Raw genomic sequence first — 17,752 nt, forward strand, 5'->3', positions numbered from 1 at the left:
ATTTAACTCTTGAATCCTACGGCGAATCCTGGCTTTTATAATTTTCTTAACCTGAGATCGATGCCCTGTTTTATTTCTTCATAGATCACTGATTTCTTCGCCAAGCCGTTGTCTCATTCCAGCTCAATAATTTGTAATATTTACGAAATTGTTAGTTCGATTCTATTTAAATCTTGATTTCAATTTAAATCTTGATTTCATATACACTTTTTAATTTAATATCACTGCTCTTAGTCACTTTGAGGTTTGCTGTATGTATTCCTCATAGATCACTGATCATTTTGGCTTATAGATCGATGATCACCAAAACTTTTTTAATTGCATTAAAGTAAATGTTTTCAAATCAGATGCTGAGCATTTTTAAGCGTTCGATCTCCGAGTATTCGACGACAAGTTCGCTGAATTATCTCTTATTGGCAACTACATTAGATACCCTATGAGCTATTTCCATTAATAGGCCACTTCTTACAGAGATGTATTTATCTCTTAAAGGAATTTTAGTAGTTGAGGTATTTATATTCATCCACATCGCCAACATTTCTGTGCACCACGATCTCTGATTGAACCACCCACGTTTTCGGGGTTCAGCGTAACTAAGTATTCCGTTGTATAGACATATCTCACTGTTAAATATATACGCTCCACCCATATGCTGATGTAACTAATTAATTAACATCGTTTTTAAGAATCTTAATATTCGCAGTAAACAAGTCATTTCAGCTTTTGCTAATGTTCTCGACTAATGTTTCGACTCGAAAAATACCCGTAGTGGGCGTTGGATTAGGCAGAATACAATGAAAGCAAGTGGAAGATTTTAGAACTAACTTATACAAATTTACAGTCAAAAGTATGCTTATTGGAAACGAAATGATTGATGCGTTAAATAATCCGATATTCACACATACATATACATATATCTAACACATGTGTCGTGGATTAATACATTTTTGGGTAACCAGCATTCTTTTTCATAATTTCTTTTATTTTCATAACTGTTTTTGAGCTTTGAAGTGTCTCAGCACCCAAAAGCGAAGAAATCTAACAAATAATCTACGCAGCTACAGACAAATTTCCAAAACTCACATTATAATTGTGCACACAATCAAACACAACAAATAATCACTATACATCATTTAAGCGTCTGAGCAGGGCGAAGGGGACTTGTCTGTCTGTCTCTGGCGTTCTAACGCTTTTACCCGTCTTTAAACACCACACAACCATACAAAGCCATAAGATCAGAACCACCGTCAGCGAACACATCAAATCAAATCAAATGAAATCACATTAGAGTCTTAGCGCGCACAAGCAGTCGGTCAACACGGGCGTCGCGCACCTGAGTCGCTTCGCACACACTCACTTTTGCGCGTCGTTCTGCCGCTCCCTCTTTCTCTCTATGGCTTTCTGGCGCTGTACAAGCGATTGCTGCTGCGACTTGGCGCGCAACTCGAGCACGTTCACATATGGTTATTTATGTTTGTAGATATTTACACGTAGATCAGCACAACAAAAAAAATATATATAGATATACAACAAAAAACAATGAAATTAAACAACGCAAGCTCGCTAGCTGACGATTAACGAAATCCGAAATCCGAGGCGGTAGAATCTAAGGAAGCATTTTTCGTGGTACCCGGAATTTGGTTTTGGTTTTGTTTTCTTTTTGAATTTTGTTTTTTTTTTTGTTGTTTCTTTTTGTTGTCTTAATATTATTTATATACGGTGTTTTGTCTTCATCTAGTGTCTTACTGTCTTACCACTATGCGCTCGAATTCTGTATTGTCGTTATTTGTATTTTCACATTTTTTTCATAACTTCTTTTTGATTAATTTTCTGTGCGCTTGTTATACCATGAACAGGGTACATTACGTTGGCGCGAAATTTGCTAGAGTATATATTGAAAAGATGATCAGCGTGACTAGCTCAGTCGATTTAGCCATGTTCATTTGTCTGTCTGTCTAAACGCCAACTAGTCCCTCAGTTTTTGAGATATCAATCGGAAATTTTGTACACGTTCTTTGTCTGCAAAAACCTGCACATTTTTCGGGATCGTTGATATCGGCCCAATATAGCATATATGTAGCTGTTATACAAACTGATCATACCAGTTTTTGCATGGAAAACTTTTTTATTTGACAAGATATGCTCTATGCGAAATTCGGCACAGGTTACTATAAAAAACAGCGCTATAATCTTCAAAGATATTGTTCAGAATGGACCACTATAGCATATAGCTAATATACAAACTGAGCGATCAAAATCAAGATATAAATCTTTTTATACCAATTTATGTTAGAAGAAATGCAACTGTGAAGGGTATTGCAACTTCGGTGCAGCCGAAGTTAACGTGTTTTTTTCATGTCTTTTATTATATTTCTGTGCGCTTGTTTCTTGTGACTCTCACGCGCTCCTCTTGCCCATATTTGTGTTGTACTACGACTTCGCAATAGTTTGTTTGAGACGCGCTTGTGTACATATGTACACTTATGTTTTCTGATATTTTAGCAATTTTTGTTGTTATTGTATTTCTACTTTTTTTGTTCATTTCAGTACGCTTCTGATTATTAAGCAGGTCGTTGACTTGGTTTTGAATTCTTATGCTTATTAAATGAATATTTGATATGTTAAGAAGGTGAAGATATTTAAATACCTTTTAATCCTAACACAACTACATACATATGTATATATATTTGAGCTATGTACATATGTGGGCAAAACTACACACATTTATTTGTTGGAAATTTGACATTAGGCGGCGCGGTCGGTGCGGGTAACGCCGCGCGCTGTGAAAATGTTGTGACAGCGTGCAAAAAAAGGCAAAAACAAAAGCAAAAAAAGAGTATTAATGGCATGTGTGAGATTGATTGTTGATTGACGAGCAGCTGGTGTCGAACTGTGGTGGGTTAATGGTTGGTGTTTTTGGTGGGCGCCTGCTTGAATTTCACGCGTTCATGCAAAAAAATAAAATTTCGAAATTACGTTGTTCTGCACTCTGTGAAATTTTTGTATAAATTCTCGTACAATAAACATTGATTTTGCGTTTGCTTGGAAGACATGCGGAAACCGGGTGTAAAACAATATTACTGCACGCATAATAATTTTATTTTCACACAAAAATCTACTGTGTTCGCCGTTCTTTATTCAGCACCTTCTATCTCCGCTAAACTGTTAATTATACTTGTATTTTAGTGGATATTTTGTGCTAAAAGTAAAACATTATGAAATTTGAAGTTATTACAGAAATACGAAAATTCTATTTCGAGACAGTCAATTGGAATCTAGATTGTATTGTAGTTCCCCAAAAAAGATTCATATATCTAGTTTTTTTTTATTTTTACGTTAAGTTTATAATTTAACTTGATCGAAAATTGAGGTTATGTCAGCTTAAGTTAATTAAACGAAATAACTAACTTGTAGCCTATTATACAGAATTCTCGTCAATATCTCAAATCATCTTTAAGGTTATCGCAGAGCGTGCGTTGACAGTCACAAAAAGTACATTTACTGTCAAAAAAAAATTTTTTTTTAGGTTAAGTTGGATTTTATAATGGTGAAGAGGATTTATTAGATTCAAATAGAGTTCTCACTAATTACTCCATATTAAACTCCTTGTTGCTTCTAATTTAATTCCAAATTTGAGGTTACGTTACGTTATATATCGCTCAGTAAGTATCTATAATAATCGCTCAAACAGTCTCTCTTAAAAACGCACAGCTTCAAAATCAGAAGAGAACGTTCCCCTTCAATTAAAGTTTATATTAATAGTTCCCATATAACTCTTGGAATCACAATAGAGATAATATTGTCCACTTCAGTTCCTTTCCTAATTGCATATCCCTAACGAATAACGTCATCTCCAATTTTATCTTATTTTTGTACATTCCTTCCATTCTAACCTAGTATATTCTAACACATGGAATCAAAATTGTAATACCAATTTCGTCTTCTCTTATCTTAGTAAAAATATTTTTATTAAGTATATGGGTCGCTAATTTAATATATATTCTATCCGGCCGATTTTGTTTTATAATTCCATTATAAAAAAAATGATATCCAGGTTCCTTATCTCAGCACATCTAGCCTAAAAAGCAAATCCAAGTCGAGAATTTAAATATTTTGTTAGTTGGGAAAACCTTTGCTCTATATTGCCTTCTTCGTATTTCGGTATCATCCCAATCGTACTTCTTATCAAACCTCATTTGTTGCAGCAAGTGTCTTTTAGTCATCTAAACAAGATAAATAGCACACGCAGATCACGTATGTGCCTAAATATGTGATTTGTCCAATATTTTACTAAGCACTAAACTATATGAAGGATATTTATGGCATAATATTCGATAATTACTCACATACTTAGATAGCTAAAGGTGCTTTAAAACGCAGTTGGATACCGTTATGTGCATTGAAAGGTTTCAACATATAGCTGAGGTTAAAATGCATACATACATACACATTGCTACAAAAAAACATTTTGTAAAACCAAACCTGCGCTACGATCTTTTCCAAAAACTCCAAAAAAAACAGCTTGGAAAAAGGAAGTTCTTATATAGTATATGAACATACATACATACATACTACGTATAACCTATATGCTCATAAAAATATTCCCGCGCTGAAGTCTTCCTTTATTATTTACTTCTTTCTCCTTTTTCGGCATTTCACTTTTTACAATCTTTCTTTAGAAGAGATTAGGGGTGACTTGTAGAGCAACAGCTCACTGCAGCAACATGCGCACGATGCGATCATATTTCAATATCAACAACAGCGGTGCAGCAGGAGCAACAGCAATCATACATACATATACTCAACATCCGTTTATGTATGTATATTTGTTCGTGTGTGTGTGTGTGCATGAAATGCCCATTAACGCATATTTGCACGCACACGTTGGATTTATGTATGCATGTATGTAGACACATACAACTTATTTATTGTTTTTTCGGGATTATCGGAATCCCGAAATTTCGGTATTCATTTTGTGTACTCCAACTAATAGTTTATTTAAATTTATTATTGCTTTAGTTATATAAAATTCTTTCACAATCGTTATCGATAATAATGTAAATTTTAAGGTTAGGGTTATTTTTTAAAAATAAGTTTTCATATTAAGCATCCTAAAAAGATAATTGGTATCTGCTATATGCTTGCAGGAACTAATAAATACCTTAAGCCAGCTCAGACTGATTTCTCATTTGCCTCTCTCTACTCATAATGTTTGTCCTCTGTTTTTTCGTAAAATTATTTGTGAAAGCAACAACAAAGTTATCCAGCCGAAATCGATAAAAAAAGAATATGTCGATATCATTATATATTGGCGTAACCGGTTTCTTTGCTATCTCTATTTGATTATGCTAATTTTATATGGTAAAACTATTACCAGTTGTTTGTTCGATTCACCACTCTCTTATATTTTAAAAAATACAGGTTTCTCTGCTACCTTCTTTCAATTAATTCAAGATTCGCTCTCTTATATTTTACAAATTAGGGTTTTTCAATTTTGTTTTTAATTACTATATTCTTCAAGTACTTTACTCTGTCATATAGTCATTGGTTGTAATGTAGAAAAATCAATTTATCATGGCTTGCCACCCTAAAAGTAGGCAATAATTTACTGTTAGTTTGCTTGCTCACTGCTAACGAGTCGAGGTTTCTAGTTTACTGTTACCAGTTTTTCGGAACTCAAGAATACAGAAGGACATATTTCCTATCTTTCTGAGCGCTGGCTTTGGGCTCGAACTTTGCTCCACTCCCGAAATATCGGTGCTCGAAAATATATACGGGTTTTAAGTTCACACAGCACATGTATGTATGTAGATTATGTACAATATTAACAACACACAGATTACTATTATACTTCATAAATGCTCGCACTTACTTTCCGTGAGGAATCTTTCAAAACCGAAAAAGAACCCATAAGCATAAAGAAAGCCATAAAGCAATGGAATGTTGTTGTTTAAGTGAAACGTATCAGATGACGAGATTTAAGAACCTCGCACACAGACTCGCGCGCAGTCAAATACACTCGGATATATGTATACATATGTATGTGTGTGTATAAAAAAGAGTGCGTCTTATGCTGCTGCTGCTGCTGCTGTTTCGATCTTCAACATGCTGCGGCATTTTCAAAATGCACCCCCAGTGTGGTATACTTCCAGCAGGTAGATCTAGCAATATGCTGGATTTTTTGCTTCCACATCTTTCACTGACTTCCATGCGTCTGGTGTTTGGAGTGTTGTCTACCTGCTAAAGAGATCTTTACGACTTTCCGAGACAGACACACTACTCACCGCCATCCTATACGCTTGAATATTGTGCGCGTTTCACTTGTACGCGTGCGACTGTGTGTGTTCGTTTGTTCGTCAGTATAATCCACAGATGCTGGGCATACTCCGCTCGTCGACTCATTGGCAGTCAACGCAAGTGCGCCGTCGCAACACCGGCTTATTGTATCCGTCGCAGCCGCTATAGCCACTGCTATTGCCGTCACTGCTGCTGCTGCCGCACTCATTGGCGCTGTCGTTATCGTTGTTGGCGCAGTCGCTTTGCACCGCCGCCGCGTTACTCATTTGCTATACTCATGCTCGTTTATTTAGTTCGATATTAGTTCCTGTTCCTTCGTGGCGTGCGGATATACAACACGTCTGTGTCTTCGTATCGTGCGTCGGTTGTGTAAAAATGCTTTATTTCTTGCAATTAGTTTAACATTAATACGAGTATTTTCGTCAGCGGAAAGCGGAAATACATACCAGTGCTTAATTTTTTGGCTAAATAGTTGAGTGTTGCGAGTTATTAATCATTGAAAAATGAAAAATAATAATAAATTATAAAAATAGATTTTAAATAAAAAATAATAGTAAAAATTAAAAAATTTAAAATAGTAACAACCAAAATTAAAATCAATAAAACTTAAAATTAAAAATAAAAATCATTAACAAAAAGTAAACAAAATTGAAAATAAAATAAAAATAGAAGCTCAAAATAAAGAAATTAATTAAAAAATAAATAAATAAAATAATTAATATTAAAACTAAAATATTAAAATAAAATTCAGTGCCGTCGTAATACGTGTTTAGCTGATTTGCGAAAAAGTGTTCGTGCATATCTAATGAAAATATTTACATATGTATACAATATACATACATATATATTAATTTTTTTGCAAAAAAATACACGCGGTACCTCCGCGATAGTGTAGAAATATTTGTGAAAATGTACACACGTACCTAAGTAAATACTTAAGTATACTATACATAAAGTGTTAATGTGGGCTTTCCAAAAAAAAGCAACAACAACAACAATATTAATAATAAGTATAAATATACACTGTTCTGTTTGTGTTAATACTGTTTAATTACAAAATGAGAACCTGAACAAATGCTTAAATTCATATTGGATAATAAATTGTGGATATTTTGAGCGATTGTTGTCGACATACAACAAACAAACGCACACACATATACATATTTGCATACACAACGTCGTTGAGCGGAATTTAAGGTAAAGCTAACGATCGTGCGGTGTTAATTATTAGCTATAATAATACAAATTTTAATATTGGCAAATAGACATACCTGCACATACATACATACATATGTGAGCGCTTATAAATATTACTATCGAATACCGCATTGTATACATAAAGAAATTCTAAAGAAAGCAGGCCAATCAAATATTTTAATAATTATAACTGAGAATTTGATATTATGTTTTTTTTTTGTTTTTTTTTTTTGCTTGCGATATGCCGAAATCTATAGCTTGATCTAATTTGTTTGCCACTGCGCCTCTGAAAGTACTTTCAGTAATGAAGAAAATTCCATTTAACGGCATCGGTTATATCATTAATCGTGATTTTATTACCGATAATTCGTATACTTATTATCTAAATTGAAGCGTTAAACAACCAGCACAGCCAAATGAAATGCTGCTTTCACGCCAAAAATTCAAATATACGCAGCAGTGATGATAAGGCTGAACACATAGTGCAGCAATGAACAAAGCGGCGGCGATCACATTAACGAATTATTCAGCGATACTAGAATATGGCATAAAAAATGGCGTATTATAAGTTAAAGTGCTATACTACCTTAGATGATTTGATCTTCTAAGTTCCATTATGCGGCTTGCTTAAACGTTCTTTATACTATTCTAATACATTCTAAAGTTTAATATGAAAAAGTTAACATTCTCTTAAATAGAAATTTTGTCCAAAAATTTTTAAATTATAAATGTTTCAATAATTTATATGACTGGCAGTTTGAAGAGGAAATACTTTTAATTTATAAAATCAATTATATTCAAGTTGATGTCTTATCTACTGATTCGATTAATTGTTTTTATAGTTTGAAAAGTTGAATACAATAAGAAACTACGCTCGTGTTGTCAAAGTCTCTGAGTACATTAATAAAGTTAAAGCAAAGCGATTACGTGCGATCCCGATTTCTAATGAAAAACAAAAAAAACAAAAATCGTTGACTTCGGCTGCACCGAAGCTATAATAACCTTTATAGGTGCAATTCTTATGGCTGAAAAGGGTATAAAAAGAATGCCAGTTATATACTCTTGTATTGTGATCTGAACAATATCTTTGGAAATTGTAGCGCTGTCTTGTATAATAATATATGCCGAGTTCGAGAAGATATCTTGTCAAAATAAAAAGTTTTCCATACAAGGACTTGGTTTTGATCGACCAGTTTGTATGGCAATTATATGTTATAGCGGTTCGATATCTGCGTTACCGACAAATAAGCAGCTTCTTGTAGTATACTCACACAGACCAAATAACCAAATCGACTCAACTCGTCACTCTGATCATTCATAATTTAAGAGTCTTCGACAAGTCCTTCTGGGTGTTTCAAACTTCGTGGTATTAAAAGTGTATCCAACTAAGACAACGATATATTTCTTAGACAAAAATACCTTTGGAAATTGTTTTAATAGAAAAGATAATAAACTGATTATGATATTTGAAGCCCTTAGCTTCCCCAAATCTGAGCAACTGACAAATCGAACAATCAACTGATATATGGTAAATGAACTTAAATGATTTAATCAGATCAGATTGATATAGAGTAGTAAAAGATAATACCGTATTAATTAGGTGTTCACTGCCTTGGATTGAAATTACTTGAAAATAAATTTATTATTGTTTTAAAATGTATAAAGAAGGGAAAAAGTAGAGAAATAGCTATGTTAGCTACTCCTACCATATTTAAGAAAAGTCAAGGAGTGTCAAATCATTTTTTAAACGTTGAATGTCCTTCAAGTTTATTTGGTCACACATTTTCAAGTTCAAAGCGTATATAGAAATTAGTATATAGCATTAGACAAGTAGTCATGCATATTTATATATCTGCAAATAGTATATGCAAATACTAATATTTATACTATTTACATATTTACTTCAAAAACAGGCTAGATAGCAATCACATCCGCGAAATAGTAAGTTATTTACCTACATATATGTAGGTACCCATGTCAAAAATGTTGTATAGTATTAATATTGTTCCATTATAAATTAATTTCTCAGCTTTTATTATATGCTTATCTAACGATCGGAAGTCTACTTCAGCGGTTCCAAGCGAAAACAAAGAGTGCGAACACATGCATACAGTTAAACGTAGAACTCTTATCAGAGCAGTAAACCTATTTCTTACCCACTTTTTACGTGCACACAATACATACCTATGTAAATATGTGCGAGTTTGTAGTACTTTTGGCATTATCTTGGTTAAAAAAAAGGCAAAAGAAAAGAACTGTTTATAAAAATAAACGATTGTTAAGCGCTTAAGATAGCGTAAAATAGTTGATAGTAAACATCAAGTCTATGTATACGAGTATAATATATATATACATACATACATACTAAGTATATGTAATGTCTATATATAGCTTTCACTCTCATTTTATAGTAGGGCCCAGTAGATAGCGTGTTGTTGCACCGCGGAGTGGTGACCATACTTGGCTTTGGGGCGGAACTACAATGTTCAGCACTGCGAATTTTTATTGAAATGTAACGGTTTTTAGCAATAATTATTAGTTCAAATACGCTTGATTATATATTTATTTGTCTAAAAGCTAAAAATATGCTATAATTTTATTTTTTTTTAATAAAAAATATTATGTGGTGACAGCTAAATTATTAGGTCTTAGTAGTTTTCATTTCGTTACGAAAAAATCAAAAATCCGGATATTAAATGAGAACAATCTTAGTTAAATTACTGTGCTTAACTTAATGGGCATAACAATTAGCATTAATTTAGGGCAGTGTCTACCCAAATGCACTCCTAAAGGAAAATCTGAAGCTATAAGTTAAGCCACTCTTTCTTTGTCCAAAAATATTGATCAACTCGACTCATATTCGGTTATAAATAACTATCTCAACCCTTAACCGTCAGTTCTTAACAACAGCTCAACAAGCAGTGAAAGGATTTAAAATTTTATTTATTATACCCTGAGCAGGGTATATTAAGCCATTATGCCCATAAGGAAACATCAGGGACCCTATAAAGTATATATATATAAATGATCGGTATGACGAGCTGAATCGATTTAGCTATGTTCCTCAGTTTTTGAGATATCGGTCTGAAATTTTGCACCCGTCCATTTCTAACCAAGAAAGTGCTCATATAACTGCCAAAAAAACTGAACAATCAAAATCAAGTGTTTGTATAGAAACCTTTTTCATTTGATGAGATATCTTCATAAATTGTTCAAATCGAGTCACTATAGCATATAACTAGCATACTAACTAACCGATCAAATTTCATGTAAGAAATCTTTTGTATTTGTGAAGGGTATTACAACTTCAATTAAAGAAGTTTTTCTTATTAAACTTTCTGTTTGATGCCGATTTGAGGCATATTTGACATTCAATTATTTTACTTAAATGGAAGACGAATTCTTAACAGTTTCTCATCTAAAACTTACTTTTAACTCTCATGCCAGAATTTTCGCCATCCCTTCTTAAATGTGAGAAATCTATTCAGAATAACCAAGATCTCAAGTGTTTGCCATAATTGGGAATAATTTAGAGTAGAGTAAAAATGTATTATAAAATCAATAAAATAATTGAAATATATCGCGGAAGAAAACAAAAATCAATTTAATATATAACAATGAATATACTAAATACCCGTCAGTTAAAATATCATTATAATTCATTTTCAGAATTATATATTATTTCTCTTTCTTCATTTACCAGTTTAGAATTTAATGCCAAATATAACATTCCAAAGATTTATTAAATATGAAAATCGATTAGAGATTTTTTATTCTTCAGATAACTTGCTAAAACTGAAGTTTTTTGTTAATTTTCTCAAATACCTACAAAAAAAAACCTTCTAACTTGAATACATATATAATATGTACATACATGTGTGTTATGATTGTGAAATATTTCGAAACACCTTCTTCATAACAGGAACTAATTTATTTCCAACCACCCTTGGGAAACACTCGACAACCTGTCACAATTATTCCAACTCAATTTCCACCCCGCAGCGTTTTCGAGATTTCAAAAATGCCAAACAGTCGTGCAGAGATCTTTATGCAGCTATGGGTGAAAGGGAAGAAAAAGCTGCAGCATATGTAGAAATAGTTTCAAAGAACAAATTGAGGAAAAGGAAGCGGCAATGTTGATCTGCGTGCTGGGTTCAATACAACCGATCTACAGATTGCGCGGCAGAAGTGTAAGGTGTGCGCACATGTGCTAAAGTAGTAGTATATAAATAAATACAATGGCATGTTATATGTATGTTTGTATATAGGTACATAAGGATATGTGGATATATGTGTTGGTGCGTGTTTGTATACGGTAGAGTGTAAACATTCCTTGTCCGTTCCCGTTTACGCTGTTGGAGGTTCCTGCACAAAATTCCAAGTGAGCGACTCTACAAAATCTGCATATATACCATATGTACATACATATGCACATACTTGATACATACATACATATATACATATATACATGGAACGAGATTTCAAAACAATTGGTTTGTGTATTTGTACGCAGCGCTCAACCGCACAAACGCTTCACTCGAAATTTACACACACACAAGCATATGTTCATATATATATATGCACACAGCTATGCACATACAAGTGCTTGTTGTCAACAATAACAGCCGGGACGGCAGCAACACCAACAACAGCAACAACATAGCGCCGTCAGTCTCATCAACAGCGTCGTCGACTTAGACTTCTACGGCGACTTCGACTTCTGTGCGATCTCAATGCGAACGCGTTGCGGTAGCAAGCCCACACGTCCCACAAAGTACAATAAGATTTGTGTGTGTCGCTATGTGTGTTTATAATGCTTGTGCCCATACATCTCTCCACATGCTGGCCATTCTGTATGTCGCTGATGGTTTTGATCATTTATTTTTTCATACATACAAACATATAAACGTACCCACAGACGTATTTTTTAATTTGCGTGTAGTTTCCGCTCAAACCGGTTTCATCATCTACATTCCTTCCCGATATGATGTGATGCGCACAGTCCAAATATACCCACATACCTACACACATACAAAAAGTATATAAAGATATCTGTAAGTAGCACGATGCCAAGTGATGATGCGACGTTTGCGCGCTGAGAGATTCTCCGTTGGCATTTTTTCTCGACGCGCCGTGCCCATCCACCAATATACATATATACGTATGTATGTTTGTATGTAAGTGAATTTGTTTTGAACCCCCTCCCGGAGTGCGCGCCACAACAAAGCTTAGCTTGTGCGCTGGCTTCAAAGCCAACAGCGCACGTTGACAATGGCAGCGTTTTAGAATCTTTGCTCTTCAACTTTTTCGAACAATCACTTATGTATGTACATACATATGGATGTATATATGTATGTATGTATGCTACTTTGTCTTCCAGCATACGCGTGTAAATTTGTTTGCCTCTTATTGTAATTATTTATGCTTCGTTTTATGGCACTGCTTCTTCTCCAAACGCTTGTTTTTTTTTCTCGATCATTTTCTCTTCCGTCTGCAGCGTCGTCATCCGGGTCCGCCGGTTACACTCCTCTTTTGAGTGCGCTCATTAGAGCGTTTATACAACCATGCGTTCAAACGAACCAACCAACCGATCGTCAAGTTCATTTGTGCAACACCGCTTAACTGCCGGCGATTATTTATTCTTTGTGGGGCGTGCATTGCCATATTTTGAGAAATGTCTTCCTGGATGTACTTAATTGAACGGGTGATCCATTTAAGCCATTCAAAGGCGCACTTTATAAGCTATCTCTTCGTCGTGGAGATCAACACAGCTTAGTTTTTGATGATTTCTGGTGCATGTGTAATATATTTTTTGTAATATATTATTTGCCACGTAGTTTTTAACACCCAGAAGGAATTAACGGTGGACCTATAAAGTTTATATACCTAAATGATAAGCGTGACGAGCTAAGTCGATTTTCTCATGTCCATCTATAGATTTCCTAGACTAGAAGATAAAGAAAATACTATAGGATATATGTATATATCAAGTTCTTATATGTACACTTTTTTTGCGAAGGTTGCATTATCGCCAACGCTTTTTCTTGTTGTTATTGTTCCTTAACCTTTTCGAATATTGTTGTATGCCTGATTGGAAATTTTAGTTTACGAACAAGACAACTTTTTGGATTGTGGTCCTGTCACTAGACCAGTTATCTTGTTTAGATTGAATTATAGTCCTGTAAACCAAAATCTTTAGTATTATCAAGAGCTAATTCGAATTTGTGACGCTGTGTAGAGAATGCTTGGGTTGAAGTAACTTTTTAAAAATATTCAAGAATACCGTTGTCTATCATTAGTCTGTCGGAAGAAACTTTGTTTTTTCGGTATTTTCGAAATGGTTCATGATTTTAAAAATCTTGGAAGAATTTAAGGCATATTATAAGTTTTTTGGATTTTAATCTCTCACAATATTCTAATAACCGAAGTGGTCTCTTAAAGAAATTCTACTATAACTGTCGATCTATGGAGAGAGCAGATCTTTAACAACACAATGGTAAGGTCAATATTTGGCTTACTTATGGCTCTATATTAAGTACTCATGTACTTTTTACCCTCAGTTGTTCTCTCATCATATGTTCTTTGCTTTTATTCTTAACATAAATATTATACCCTAAACTAAGGTAATTTCTATGGAGTGTTCTCGATCAGTTCTCCACCCGATTGCTCGCTGGGTCTCACCGTCGAGCCCTCTTCCCACTTTATGCGTCTCCGTGCCGGCAAGCTGCCCTCATTTGTTCTCTCGTCGCATCCGGCTTTACGTCTTTTTCGTTTTATGCATACACAAATACGCACTTACGTACATACGTTTCCTTGGAAATTGAAGACAGTGCATTTCTCGCAGCAATCAAAGCCACAACAGCAACAACAAAAGCACAAGTAACATTAGCGGCAGCGGCAACAGCAACCACATTCCAACCATCCACACATTATCTACAGCAGCTACAAATGAACATACACTCGTAAAGAGCAACAACAATAACAATAGCCACTAGAGGAATACTTCACAAAGTTAGCGGGTGAGCTGTGCCCGTAGGTATGTAAAGACAGGCGGATAGACCCATAGTGGTGTAGGACGTAATGGTTGAACGGGCAGCGGCAAATGATCGTCTGTAGTTTACAGACACACACGCACACATGCGCAAGCAGATCATATATATGTATATATATGTATTATGTATATACAGACCCCCTCAAAGTAAAAATATCTTTTCCCTATCTGTGCTCAGCCATATATGTATGTATACATACAGAAGACGTAAATATATTGTGTATTCGCTCGAGGAACGAGGAAGTGAAAAAGTTTCGATAAATAAGCAAGAAAAAATATAAACAATCTGTCATAAGAGCGGCTGAGAATTATAAGTGGATTTGTGTGTGCATAGGTATGTATATGTGTGACTGTAGGGTGTTTGCCTGAAAAAAGCAAAGTATTGGAAAAACAGGGTGTTGCATCAGCAGTTTTGACTGTCTTACTTGCTGCTTTGTTTAGGTCACTTCACTATGGCCACAAACATACATACAAACATAACAAGAAAAAACATTAACTTTGGCCGCACTGAAGCTACAAAACCCACATCACAAGTGCATTTCTTACAGCATATTAAGGTATAAAATACCGTTATCATGATTTGGATCGGTCAATTTGCATGTCAGCTATGTGCTAGAGTGGTCCGATTTCGGCGATACCGACAAATGAGCAACTTATTGGGAAGAAACTTGTGCGAAATTTCAGATTGATATCTCAAAATAGACCCAAAGACAAGGCTGAATCGCCTCAGCTCCTCACGCTGATCCTTTATATATATATATATACTTTATAAGGCCCTCGATGTTTCCTCCTGAGTTTTCGTGACTAACTTGTTATACCCACTTCAGGGTATAATTATATACAGACACACATGTACATTTATTTTGTGTTTATGTAGCCTCTTCCACTCCATCCGCTGCTCATATGCTCGCTCACCCAGTTCCCCACTGCCACAGCTGCTTGCCGTCTCCGCTCGCTGGTTTTCTCACATGGCTCTACACATAAATATATATGTACATATTTATGTTTGTATGTATGTATGTATGTAGCCTATCCGTGCTCTGTTTACCCACTAGCGGATACGATCGGTCTTCCTTTAACTCGCTGATCGTCTCGCGAGCGCTTCCTCCAACTTGTGCACTGTTTGATTGCTACCATTGCAAACATACAAACTTGCATGTATACAATGCATGCAAACATACATGTATACATACATATTTAAGACCATAAATTATGTACCTACATATGCATGTAGTCGTTTTTGTTGGCCGCTTGCGGTTGCATTGTGTGAAACAAGTTTATTTGATTTTTGTTGCCATCATTGTTGTTGTTGCTTGTCATTTTGCCTGGTATGCACACTTCCGTTTGCGGCGTCTGGGCGAACACACATACAAACATACCCTGTTGCCGCCAACAACAGCCACTGCCACTGCCACAGCGACTGCATCTGAAAGGCAGCAACAACGGACGTTGCTGTGTTGTTGGCACATTGCGACGTTTTAGATGTCGAATCGAGTTTCGCAAGGTAGCCTGATCGTAATAGCCGTCATCGTCAGTCGTTTTTTTTTTGTTGGTTTTGGTTGTTTCTGCTTTTTATTTGCTTTTGCAGCAGCATCAGTCGCAGCACTAGTTAGTATCGACAGCAACAATAACATCCAAGTTATTGTCGTCATCGTCAGCATCGTCGTTTTATATGAGTTAGCAATTCGGTTTTGTTGTTGTTGCTGCTTTTTTATGTTGAAACTTGCATGTGTGCTGCAAAGTTAAACGACAAGCATTGACATACAGTGGGTGAGTTAGATTAGGGCTGTGTGCTAGGCTTCAGAAGGTTTCTTATCTGCTCAAGGTCGGACGCTGGAAGTTTAGACACGAAGAGTCTGGGTACGCGGTGGTTTGATATTTAACGGTGGACAATGTGCCCACGAAACAAAAATTAATGCCTAACAGAGGCGAGCAAGTTTCTAAATGTCCGTACTAATTTCCAGCTAATGAAATTTTAGACTTTCACTGAGAGATACGCCTAAAAATGTAGCAATTTTTTTTTTTTAAACTGCTGGCACGACATCATACTTTACATTATCTAAAACTCGTCTTGGTTATCTAGGAGCTTCGTAATTTAAGCGACTAGCTGAAGTATCAAAATTAGATATCGAATCGCTCTTAAAGTTCGAAAAAAGCATTGACGTCCTGTGTGACGAATACTTCAGCTCAAATTAAACTGAATCTTCATCTGGCATTCCTGACAGTCGGCCAGTATAACTTAACCTAACCTAACTTGCGGTTCCATGCAGGGAAGCAGACTTCTCTTTGAATATGATAACTATCAAGCTCTATCTGTTTTCACTGAGAGCAAACACTTCAGCAGCAACTAATCTCCATAACATGTTAATATGTGGACTTAAGAGGTTAGGTCAGTACAGAGCACTCTATAAGGGCTCGACATTGACAATTTACTCTGGGACAAATGAATCCTAGGAATCCAAACTATCTCTTTTAGGCTTATTGATATTTGGGCAGGCATACTAGTAAAGTATAGGTATATACGTTTTCGGCTCTACATTAAATTTTTATAAACCGGCAGTCTTATAACCATCTTTTTACTCAAATTTCTCAAATATTGACCGAAAAAGTTAGAAGTTAATTATTTATAAACGAGAGGAGATCTAAAAAATCGTTCACAGAATACTAGATAAAAGGGGTTTCCGATTTGTTTCAGGAAAAGCATTTAAAGTTTTACGTGCTAGGCTACGTAACACGAACGCTTCGCTCTAGTAACACAGGAAATGGCATGGAAAAACTTTTTTTTCTCTATTCTACCAATTGTATAATGTTTTAAGAACCTTGAACTGTACTTTAAGCAAAAATAAACAATTTTTTTTTAAGTTATAGACTGACCTAACGTTTACAATAGTTATTGAAAATTAATTTAATTTTACATGTCAGCTTTAAGGTTTAATTTTTCAATGCCTTGCTTATTTGCCACAATCCTTAAATCCTCTATTTAAAAAAATATATAAAAAAACATATCAATATATTTTCCAGTTTACCACTTTTCACATATATTTTTCTCATTGAACTACCGAAATTTATCCAAATCGCGCCACTGTGATGTGCAGCCGTTCCCTATATGCGTATCCGGCACTTTACAAATCAGACCGCGCGCGTCTTCTTACTTCGCCAAAAACGGCAAGTAAACGGTTTTTGGGAAGGAAATTAACATATTACGCG

The 17,752-nt window shown here is 35.0% G+C and overlaps 1 protein-coding gene across 3 annotated transcripts in view; it reads left to right on the top strand.

Moving 5' to 3' along the window:
- aop (anterior open) overlaps nucleotides 1-17,752 on the top strand; it is a 66,584-nt gene that overhangs the window by 41,321 nt on the left and 7,511 nt on the right. Inside the window, exon 1 of one of the 3 annotated variants that reach the window (XM_036366934.2) lies at nucleotides 6,994-7,494. The exons of the other annotated variants lie outside the window; for them this stretch is intronic. The gene's annotated coding sequence lies outside the window, so the exon portion shown is untranslated. Of the gene's footprint in view, nucleotides 1-6,993; nucleotides 7,495-17,752 lie in introns of those variants that run through there. 3 annotated transcript variants of the gene reach the window in all.

Source organism: Bactrocera oleae, chromosome 3, assembly GCF_042242935.1.
Source record: "Bactrocera oleae isolate idBacOlea1 chromosome 3, idBacOlea1, whole genome shotgun sequence".
Classification (NCBI taxonomy): Eukaryota; Metazoa; Arthropoda; class Insecta; order Diptera; family Tephritidae; genus Bactrocera; species Bactrocera oleae.